The sequence below is a fragment of the Rhinolophus sinicus genome, linkage group LG03 (assembly GCF_036562045.2).
Source record: "Rhinolophus sinicus isolate RSC01 linkage group LG03, ASM3656204v1, whole genome shotgun sequence".
In the NCBI taxonomy this organism is placed as follows: domain Eukaryota; kingdom Metazoa; phylum Chordata; class Mammalia; order Chiroptera; family Rhinolophidae; genus Rhinolophus; species Rhinolophus sinicus.
In genome coordinates this window covers 174,034,331-174,043,570 of record NC_133753.1, presented here as the reverse complement: position 1 = coordinate 174,043,570, position 9,240 = coordinate 174,034,331, and the positions used below count along the sequence as shown (strand labels likewise).

General features: G+C 42.8%; 1 protein-coding gene across 3 annotated transcripts in view; it reads left to right on the top strand.

Annotated features, from left to right (window-relative positions):
* The first annotated feature begins 1,515 nt into the window (after positions 1-1,515).
* OSMR (oncostatin M receptor) overlaps positions 1,516-9,240 on the top strand; it is a 50,731-nt gene continuing 43,006 nt past the window's right edge. The window contains exon 1 of one of the 3 annotated variants that reach the window (XM_019737314.2): positions 1,516-1,804. The gene's annotated coding sequence lies outside the window, so the exon portion shown is untranslated. The remainder of the gene's footprint in view (positions 1,805-9,240) is intronic. The other 2 variants (XM_019737311.2, XM_074328980.1) reach the window with 2 other exon arrangements.

Sequence of the window (9,240 nt, the reverse complement as noted above, 5' to 3'; positions counted from 1 at the left end):
ATATATAAGTTCCCTTGTTTTTTAAAACTGCCACCTACCAATATGGAGGGGTCTATCTCCTTGTATGGAGGCTAGTTTCTAATTTCACTGGGAGACCGCCTGAGGTTTTGAACCAACAGCACTGAATTTTTTTCGCACCTTAGTTTTCTTCAACCGTATTAGGTTGGTGCAAAAGTAATTGCGGTTTAAAAGGTTAAAAATAATTGCAAAAACCGCAATTACTTTTGCACCAACCTAATAACATGAGCCGAAAGTAGGACTCATCCTGTAGAAATTCTTCACACTCAATGTTTTTTAATTTGGCATCTCAGCTACCCTAAGAGACACCCCTCTGAACTATTTCTATAAAGAAGAAATTCACATTTTTTCACTTAGTGAAATACAGAAGCAGAAAGCCTTCCCAACCTGTGGGGACCCCGTTTAACGGAGTTTTCCATAGTCGTGCAGATGGGCAAACTAATGGACTCTTTAAAATTCTTGAACTAATGAGAGGTGTGGCAAAGGACCGCACATTTATTTAGCAAAAAGTATCTTTTCTTCATTATCATCAAATATTTACTATGCACCAATAGTCTTTGTGGCACCGTTCAGCATTGAGTGTATTTAGACCTAAACAACATTATTTCCCTGGGATGACATTGGGGAGGAGAAAAAAAAAAGTAAAAGTCATGTTTGGACTAATTCTGACATTAATTTGAGCCATCCCATTAATTCAGGAAGTCACTCTGTTTATGATGGATTCTTGGGCGATCTTTCTCGATCCCTCTTGCTCCTCCCCCCAGTCTCTGCCACTTGGGATACTTTCCAGGGTCCCCAAACCAGAACCAGAACAGGCTTCGCTGACCAGGAGCAGTGCCATGAACAAGCCTCCGAGCTGCCGCGCATCCGGGCGAGTCCACCCCCCCGCCCCCCCCTACCCCCCACCCCCCCACCCCCACCCCGCGCGCTGTCATCTCGGGTCTGAGGCTGCTGAGGAAGCGTCAGTATTCGGGATTCCATACCAGCTCCAAAGTCGATATGGCTCCCCATAGTCCATCATGTAACTATAAAGGGAGGGCGAATTTGTATTTCAAAGGCTCTGAATTTGAAATATGTATCTCAAACATAGAATGCCATTTTTTCAGAAGAAAAGTAAGCCATGCTGTAGCATCCACGACTCTTGTGAAACAAAGTCTTCAGGACGATTGCTGCAGAAGAAACTTTGACAGACAGGGCTTTCTAGATGGGAACGAGGACCGGGACCCCAGAAATCCGTTCATTTTTTATTGCTCTGAACACCAAATGAAGGCCAAGGGTTCTGTCTAGGTGGGGATAACAGTGGCCCGCGGGCCAACACAGGCCCTCGTGGGTCTGTCGCCATTCCTCTGCGTCCTCCGTGGGGCCGGCTGACTCCAGCAGGAGCTGGACGCGCGGGCCCGCCAAGTTTTCGGTTTCCACTTTTCCTTCCCAGGCCTCTCCCACTTCCTTTCGCACCGGTCCCCGCCCTGCCGCCAAGTCTGGGGGTCGAATATCTTCGGGGCATCGTCCTCCTCCCGCAGGGACCCGTGCTTTCTCCCGGGACCAAACGGAGGCGAATTCCTGTGGGTCCCAGAAGTGCCAAGAGTGCGCAGCAAGACGGGAAATTGCAAAAGTCCTCGGCCCTCCCCGTGGCTTTCCCGTAACTCCCGCCCCTCGGTGCTCACCCCGCAGCTGATTCATAGCCGGGGCGCGGGGCCGCCTCCCCACAGGCGGCGGCACAGTCGTCCGCGCCGCCACCTCGCGCCGCTGAGGACTTGGCGGGCTCGCGGAGCCCTCCGCCCTCGGGGTGAGTACCCGGCCTCCCGGCCGCTCGGGCGCTCCCTCCGCGCCCCCCGCGGTCCCGCCACAGCCTCGGCAATAGCACGACCCCTCGCCCCGCCGCCCTCGGTTGTCCTTCCGATGCCGGACCCGACGCGGCGCGGCGCGGGGAAGAATCGGACAACCTGGCCGCCCCGGGCGAGCGCCTGCCGGCCCTGCTGGGCGCCATCCCTGCCCTGCGTTCGCTGTGGCGCCGGGTAGGATCTGCGCGGAGACGGTGCTTTGAGGGGTCCTCGCCTCTGGCCCGCCCACCTGGTGCGTCGCACTGCGAGTAATGCTTTCCAGAGCGCACCCCGCGGGGTCCACCGCGACGTTTCCTACTCTGCTTTGACGTTCCTTCACCATCCCATTGCGGCTTCCTCAAGTGGTCGGGAATGTTTGTGGCGTTAAACTTCCCATTTGATCCACTTTGCCTCTCTCTAGACACACCTACGTGGCGGGGGGTGTCACTGCTGTTCTTAGTCTCCCCCTACCCCCCCCTTAACTGCCACATGACAGAGTCACTCCTCTCGAAGTCATGATCTTCCTCCCCCCCCCCGTCTCTGTTTACACCTAGAAGTGGGAGGTACTCATCCACAGGTGGCGCAAGGATGTCCCGGTGATGTTTGTATTTGTATTTGGCTCAGACGCCAACCCTCTCCGTCGCGTGAATGGAGGCTGCAGAGTTGTCAGGTTGGGCAGCTGAAGCCGTGCGTGTGTAAGCGCCCCCCCCCACCCCGTTTTATAGACCGTCCTGGGCATGGAGGGGTTCAGTAACTTGTCCAAGACCATAGAGCTGGCTGTGGTGGCGCTGAAATCGCCGAGCCCCGGGCTTTTCTCTTGACACCCTGAGTTCTTTCTTGACGGTTCTTGGCCTGTCCTTCGTCCGCCCATCAATACATCCCTCCATCTCTCCATCCATCCTGCCTGCCCGCCTTCCTGCCTGCCATGTGGAGGCACAATGCCACACAGAAAGGCCGCTGGATAACCAAAAAGCCGGAAGACCTTTTGTGAACAAATTCTCCCACTCAAGAGGAGTAAATGTGGGGGTCAGTACAGGCAGAGGATAGAAAAGCATTGGATATGGTATATTTAGTTGGAACTAGAAAGAAGCTTTAGGTCTTATTCCCAAGTTTAAAACTAACTTTGGGCCTTGGGTCATGTTGCTGATCACCTTAGCCTCAGTTTCCTTGTCTGCAAAATGGCAATGGTTCATACTTACTTTGCACCAGGCACTATTCTAAGTACTTCATATATTGCTCATTTAAGCTTCACCAATAAAGTAGATACTAGTTTTATCATTCTCACTTCATCAATGAGGAAACTGAGTCCCAGAGAGGTTAAGTACCTTGTCTATGGTCACACAGCTAGCAGGTGATGGAGTCAAGATTTGGCTTTGGAGTTTGCTTATAACCACTATGTTGTGCCTCAGACTTAGGACCCTTTTTGGACCTCCATTGTTACCTGCCCTGGGGATAGTGTTTCATTGTTCTGCTTTGTCTTTCTCCTGAGCTGCTTTAAAATGCCCTCAGAGACCCTTGAGGCTAAAGGGCCCCAAACAGTCATAGTGGCCAGGGATTCCCAAAGTTAGTTGTGCTTCAAAATCATTCCTGGAGCTTTCAAAGCACCAACTTCAGCTACCTATTAATATTCAGAATCTTGAGGACGTGTTCAGTTTGGTATCTCCCCTGGTAGCGTTCAGTACTGCTCAAAATGCCTGCAGTGGCAGAGAGCTTACCACCTAACATTTCATTGCTGGACAGAGCTAATTCTCAGCTGTAACTTTCCTCCTTGTGACTTACGTCTTGGTCCTTGTTCTGCCTCCTGTTGTCCCAGCAAATGTGTCTAAGAACACTTACTTATACACCAGGTCTCTTTTCTTGAACCCAAAAGACCAGGAACACCTACCTGAATACATGCAAGGGTTCCAGAGTCTCTGGTGTTCTCATAATCCTTTTGTCCCAAAAAAGGAACCAACACAGGAAAACTATATACAGTTTTGAAAGAGGAATGGGTGGAAATGTGATTTGCCAAGGAGTGTTTTTTTTCCTTGTGGGAACTGGGCTGGGGCATTGTTGGCTCGGGTAGAAAGAAATCTTAGTGAGTGTCATCTGGCCCACTTACCGGAATGGTGAGCCCTGGCTGTCCTTTCCATGAAGAGGAAGCCCTCTTTGATTTTAAAAAGAACTATGTTAAATAGGGACAAAATAAAACAAACAGAATCTTGTGAGAAATATCCCTCCCTTGAAATAAGCTTCCTAGTAGCTACATAAAGTGAGAGTTTCTTTTCCAGCAGCTGTATGCTTGGTGTCACAGTCTTCCTTCCCTTCTCATTTTAGTTCTGCTGGTTTTTCAGCCCTTATTTACTCCAAGTCGTCTGTTTTTGTTTTATTGTAATGTACTAAAAATAATACTAATAATAACTGAATACATTCTCATTCAAATAGAGAAGTATATGGAATGACTTGTACAAGTACCATCACCATTCCTACTCTCACATAGAAGAGGTAAATACCATTCCAAGATTGGTGAATACCATTCCAGGATTTTTTTTCTTTTTATACATATGCATAACATGTATATATACATATGTTTTAATATATAGAAATGAGATCTTACTATACATTATGCAGCTTACTTTTCACTCCCAAGTCTTAGAGATCTTCCCATGTCTATAAGTACGTCTTTTGGTAATGGCTATGTGTTATTCTAAAGGAGAAACACAATTTATCCATCCCTTCCCTTATTGATGGACATTTGGGTCATTTAAAGTTATTCCACATTAGCAACAATACTCCAGGGAAGATTGTCCATTCATCTTTGTGCTTAAGCCTGAATAGTTCTGTGGAATAGAATCCTAGAAAAGATATTCTTGGGCCAGAGGTAGGGTTTCCAGGCAGGAATTCCCGCCCGTTCTCGGGATTTTTTCTTGCTTTTCCGTTCCCAAATACCGAGAAAAATTGGTCAGGAAATTGGGAAAATCGGTTCCTTGAACCCAGGTGGTTGGTAGTATCGGCTGTCACTTTGCGGAAACGATTCATCGTGAGAACAGAAAACAGTTTATATCTTGGATTTGGGAACGGGAAAGTGAAAAAATTCCTGAGAACAGGTGGGAATTCCCACCTGGAAACCCTAGCCAAAGGGTTTGTCCATTTTTCAACTTGATAGATACAACCCTTCAAATTGCACCATGACCCCCAGACCAGGTACTAATTCAAACTCAGTGCATTAAAATCTGTTTTCCTTAATATTCCTAATAGCAACTGTTACCTTTTCTTAATTTAAATTTTCAAATCTGGTAAATGAGTGAAACCCAGTAAGGAAGGCATTTTAATTTTAATTTTAATGATTAATACTATGATTTAATATCTCTAAAAATTTATGGGTCATGTATGTCTTCTGTGAAATACCTGTTCATGTCCTTTGCTCATTTCTCTATTGAGTTGCTTTTCCTTATTCCTATATATTATTGCAGAAGCTCTACACCTATTCAGGATTTTAATCCTTTGTCTGTTATAGATGATGTAAATATTTCCTCTAGTGTAAGCTCTTTTTCCCCAGTTTTCCTGAAAAAGTACATAACCTATGGTAAAATACATGACATAAAATATGCCATTTTAACCATCTTTAAGTATACAGGAAAGTATTATTAAGTACATTCATATTATTGTACAACCATCACCACCATCCTTCCTCAGAATTCTTTTCATCTTGCAAAACTCAAACTCTGTATCCGTTAAACAGTAACTCCCCATTCCCCCATCCCAGCCACTGGCAACCACCGGTCTATTTTCTGTCTCTATGAATTTGACTACTTCTAAGTACCTCATATAAGTGGAATCATACAGTATTTGTCTTTTCGTGACTGGTTTATTTCACTTAGCAAAATGTCCTCAAGGCTCATGTATGTTGTAAGAGGTATCAGAATTTTCTTCCTTTTTAAGACTGAATAATGTTCCATTATCTGCATATGCCACATTTTGCTTATTCATGCATAATGTTTTTATTTTTAACTATTTTTTTGCTGCACAGAAGTTTTAAATGTTTGTGTAATCAACTCTGCAATCTCATGATTTCTGTGCTTTGTCTAGTTTAGGAAGGTCTTTTTCACCTCAAAATTATTTTTTAAATTATCTTATTTTCTTCTAATATTTACATTATTTTGGTTTTTACAATTAGCTTTTTAAAATATCAGACTTTTGTATAAAGTGAAAGGTAAGGATATAACAATTTTTCTTCTAGAATTTTAGGCAGTTAACTCAACAACCTTTATGTAATCATCCATCTTTTTTCCGGTTCACTTGAAATTGTTTTTATAGTAGAATAAATTACTATTTATATAAGGGTCTGTTTCAGTGATATTTTTGTCTTTTTTTATGCCAGTGCCACCCTGTATTAAATGCTATATAGTTTGGTTTTTAAAAGCTGTATAGTGTGGTTTATATATATCTAGTAGATATATTTGTAGTTTTTTTCAAAAAAAATATTTAGAAATATTTTTATATATTTTCTCTTTTGCATAAACTTTATAAATAGCTTGCCAAGTTTAATAAAATCTTGTTGAAATTTTTCTTAGAATTTTCTTGGTTTTATAATTATTAATCATTTTTTTATGACTTAATGTCCTAAGTATGGAGGAATCAGCGTGATGTGGGAAGTACTGTGCTTTGGGGAGTGAGTCACTGGTTTCAAGTTCTGGATTAACTATGCCAACCTGTGTCAAAGTTACTTTGACCCTTTCTTCGCCTTAATTTCCTTATCTCTGTATGGAGATAATAATAGAATCTCTTTCATAAGCCTGTTGTGAGAATAAATGCATGTGCATCACTTAGCAAAGCACCTGGCAGAGAGTTAGCATCCAGTGCTAGCTGGGGTCATTATCATTGAAGGAACCAGTAAATATTTTCCTTTATGTTTGATGGTATCCTAGGAGACAAAAATATGTAGTAAATATTTCATATAGTAGTGTTTCTCAAACTTCAGTGTGCATGTGAATCACCTGGGCATCTTGTTTAAATACAGATTATTATTCAATAGGACTAAGATTCGACCAAAGATTTTGCATTTCTAGCAAGCTCCTGAAATCAGTGCTACTGCTCTTTCATCCACACTTTTTGAGTATAAATTATGCTGGTAGTGATTGTATTTCCTATGAAGCTAAATGTGATTGACAGAACTTGTAAATTACTTTCTTTTAATATTATATGCTAAAGAAGTAAATTATAGTTGTTTCCCTCCTTCCTTCCTTCCATCTTTTTTTTTTTTTTTGGAAGAGAAAGAGGGTTAGTGAGAAGAATAAATATAACACCATGTTCTATTCTTAGATCTAAAATCTTTGATCAAAGGTTGCCCATGTGAGGAGTCCCATTTGGGTGGAAATGGCTTGGCTTGATCACTGACTGGGAGCAGCTTGGGGGAACTGTGGACTTGGACGTGAATGTGCAGCCCATCAAAGGTGCAGCCGTGGCAGCTGTCAGTCAGCTGTGCTCCTGCGGGCTCCTCTGAAGGGCGCTCTGAGTGGCACCACGATATGGTTGCCACACTTCTCTTCCAGAGATGGTTTTTTGTGCAACACTGTTCTGAAACTTGCTTTTTCATTCAATAATTTTTGTACTTTCTTCCGTGTCAGTTCATGTATCTATTTCCTTCTTTTTAATAGTTTCCTAGTATTCTTTAGTAAAAATGCACCATAATTAAATTGTCTGGTTTCTTTTGATAGATATTTAGATTGTTTTTATGTTTTCCTCGATATCAACACTATAATGAACATTCTTTAAAAATATATATTTTTGTATATATACATACACCACACACACACACACACACATTATCTATAGGACAAAAGTTCAGAAATACTACTTCTGAATCAAGGTAATACATACTAAAACTTTAATGGATGGTGCCAAATTAACTGTAATAAAGTACTTTTTGACCATCAGTGAGTAACAACTCCTATTTCTTCAAACTCTTACCAATGCTCGGTTTTAAGACCTTTTTAAGCTTTGCCAATAGGACACCACAGAGATACACACAGAAACATACACAGTTACTGTTTTAATTTTCATTTATTTAATTATTAGTGACAGTGTCCAGTTCTTTGGATTTTTTTTTTCTCTTTTGGTTATTGATATTTCCTTTTCATGAATTACGTATCATGCTATTTGCCAGTTTTTCTACAGGGTTGCTTGTTTCTTTCTTATTGATTTCTAAGGGCTCCTGGTATATTAGGGATAGTAACCCTTTGCCCTAAGTATTGAAACTATTATACTTTTTGAGGCGGTCCAATTATAGCACTAAAATTTTAAAAATATTTAATCAGTGTAGCAATCTTTATTGCTTCTGGGTTTCATACCACACTCAGACAGAATATAGAAATATTCACTGTGGTTTCTTCCACAAGATTCACATCCCAGCACATGTCCTGAATGAACAGCTGCTTTCTCTCCAAGAGTGTTTGCCTATGACATCATTGGGTACCCAGCCAGTTTGAAGAGTTTAGCAACACACCCACGTTCTCGGGAAGCAAAGGACTGCTCATGCTGCTTCTCACGGGGATTATTTGCCGTAATCAGATGTGCTGGTGAAGAGGGGCGTACTGATACCCTTTGCAAAAATTGTGTTTTATTACGCAGGTGTAGTATTTATACTCAAGAGTAGTCCAACGCATCTCCATTTTGCAAAGAGACAAGATTTGAATGAGAAGTTCTACAAAATGAATGGGTAGTTTTTCTTTTCTTTCCTCCCTCTTTCCCCTCCGATAAGGAATGTCAGCGAAAGACTGACTTCGGCAACAGTTGGCCACAGGAAAAGTTGAAGGGCCAAAAAGAAATCTATTTTAGTGAAAAATGAAAGCAATGAGAGAATGTAAGAAAATTGCTACATGTTATTATTCATGTACCAAATTTTCTGGGAGCAGTTATGTTCTGAGACTGTGATCGACAATGGGGAATGAGACCCAGGCTTGTCCCAGCCACTCATGGTCTAGTTGGGAAAGATGGGGATCTGAAAAATAAAGAGAAATGAACAGATTTGGAGAAAGGACCAAGGCGTGCGGATGAGGCAGGAAAGTATTTTTCCTGTCTGAATTCTGCTACTTCATGCTTCCCTGACTTCCTTTTCTTACTGGAAATGGAACTGGCAACAGCCCTCACTGATAACTGTGGGGAGAGAAAGGCTGTTGAATGAGTGAAAGGGCTGGGTGGCCCTTCCCATGTCAGAAGCAGAGCTGTGGAGGAAAAACCACCCCTCTGTGGGGAGAACACAGCAGGCTGATGCTGAAGGAGCTCCCCTGCCCCATCCCCACCACACAGCCCTGGGCCTTGAGGTGATGCAGAAAGACTTGGCCTAACCCTGGATTTTTGTTTCGATCTGCACGAGGGAGTGCAGAACAGGGTGTGGGACACCCCAGAGCTCCATATGCCTTCT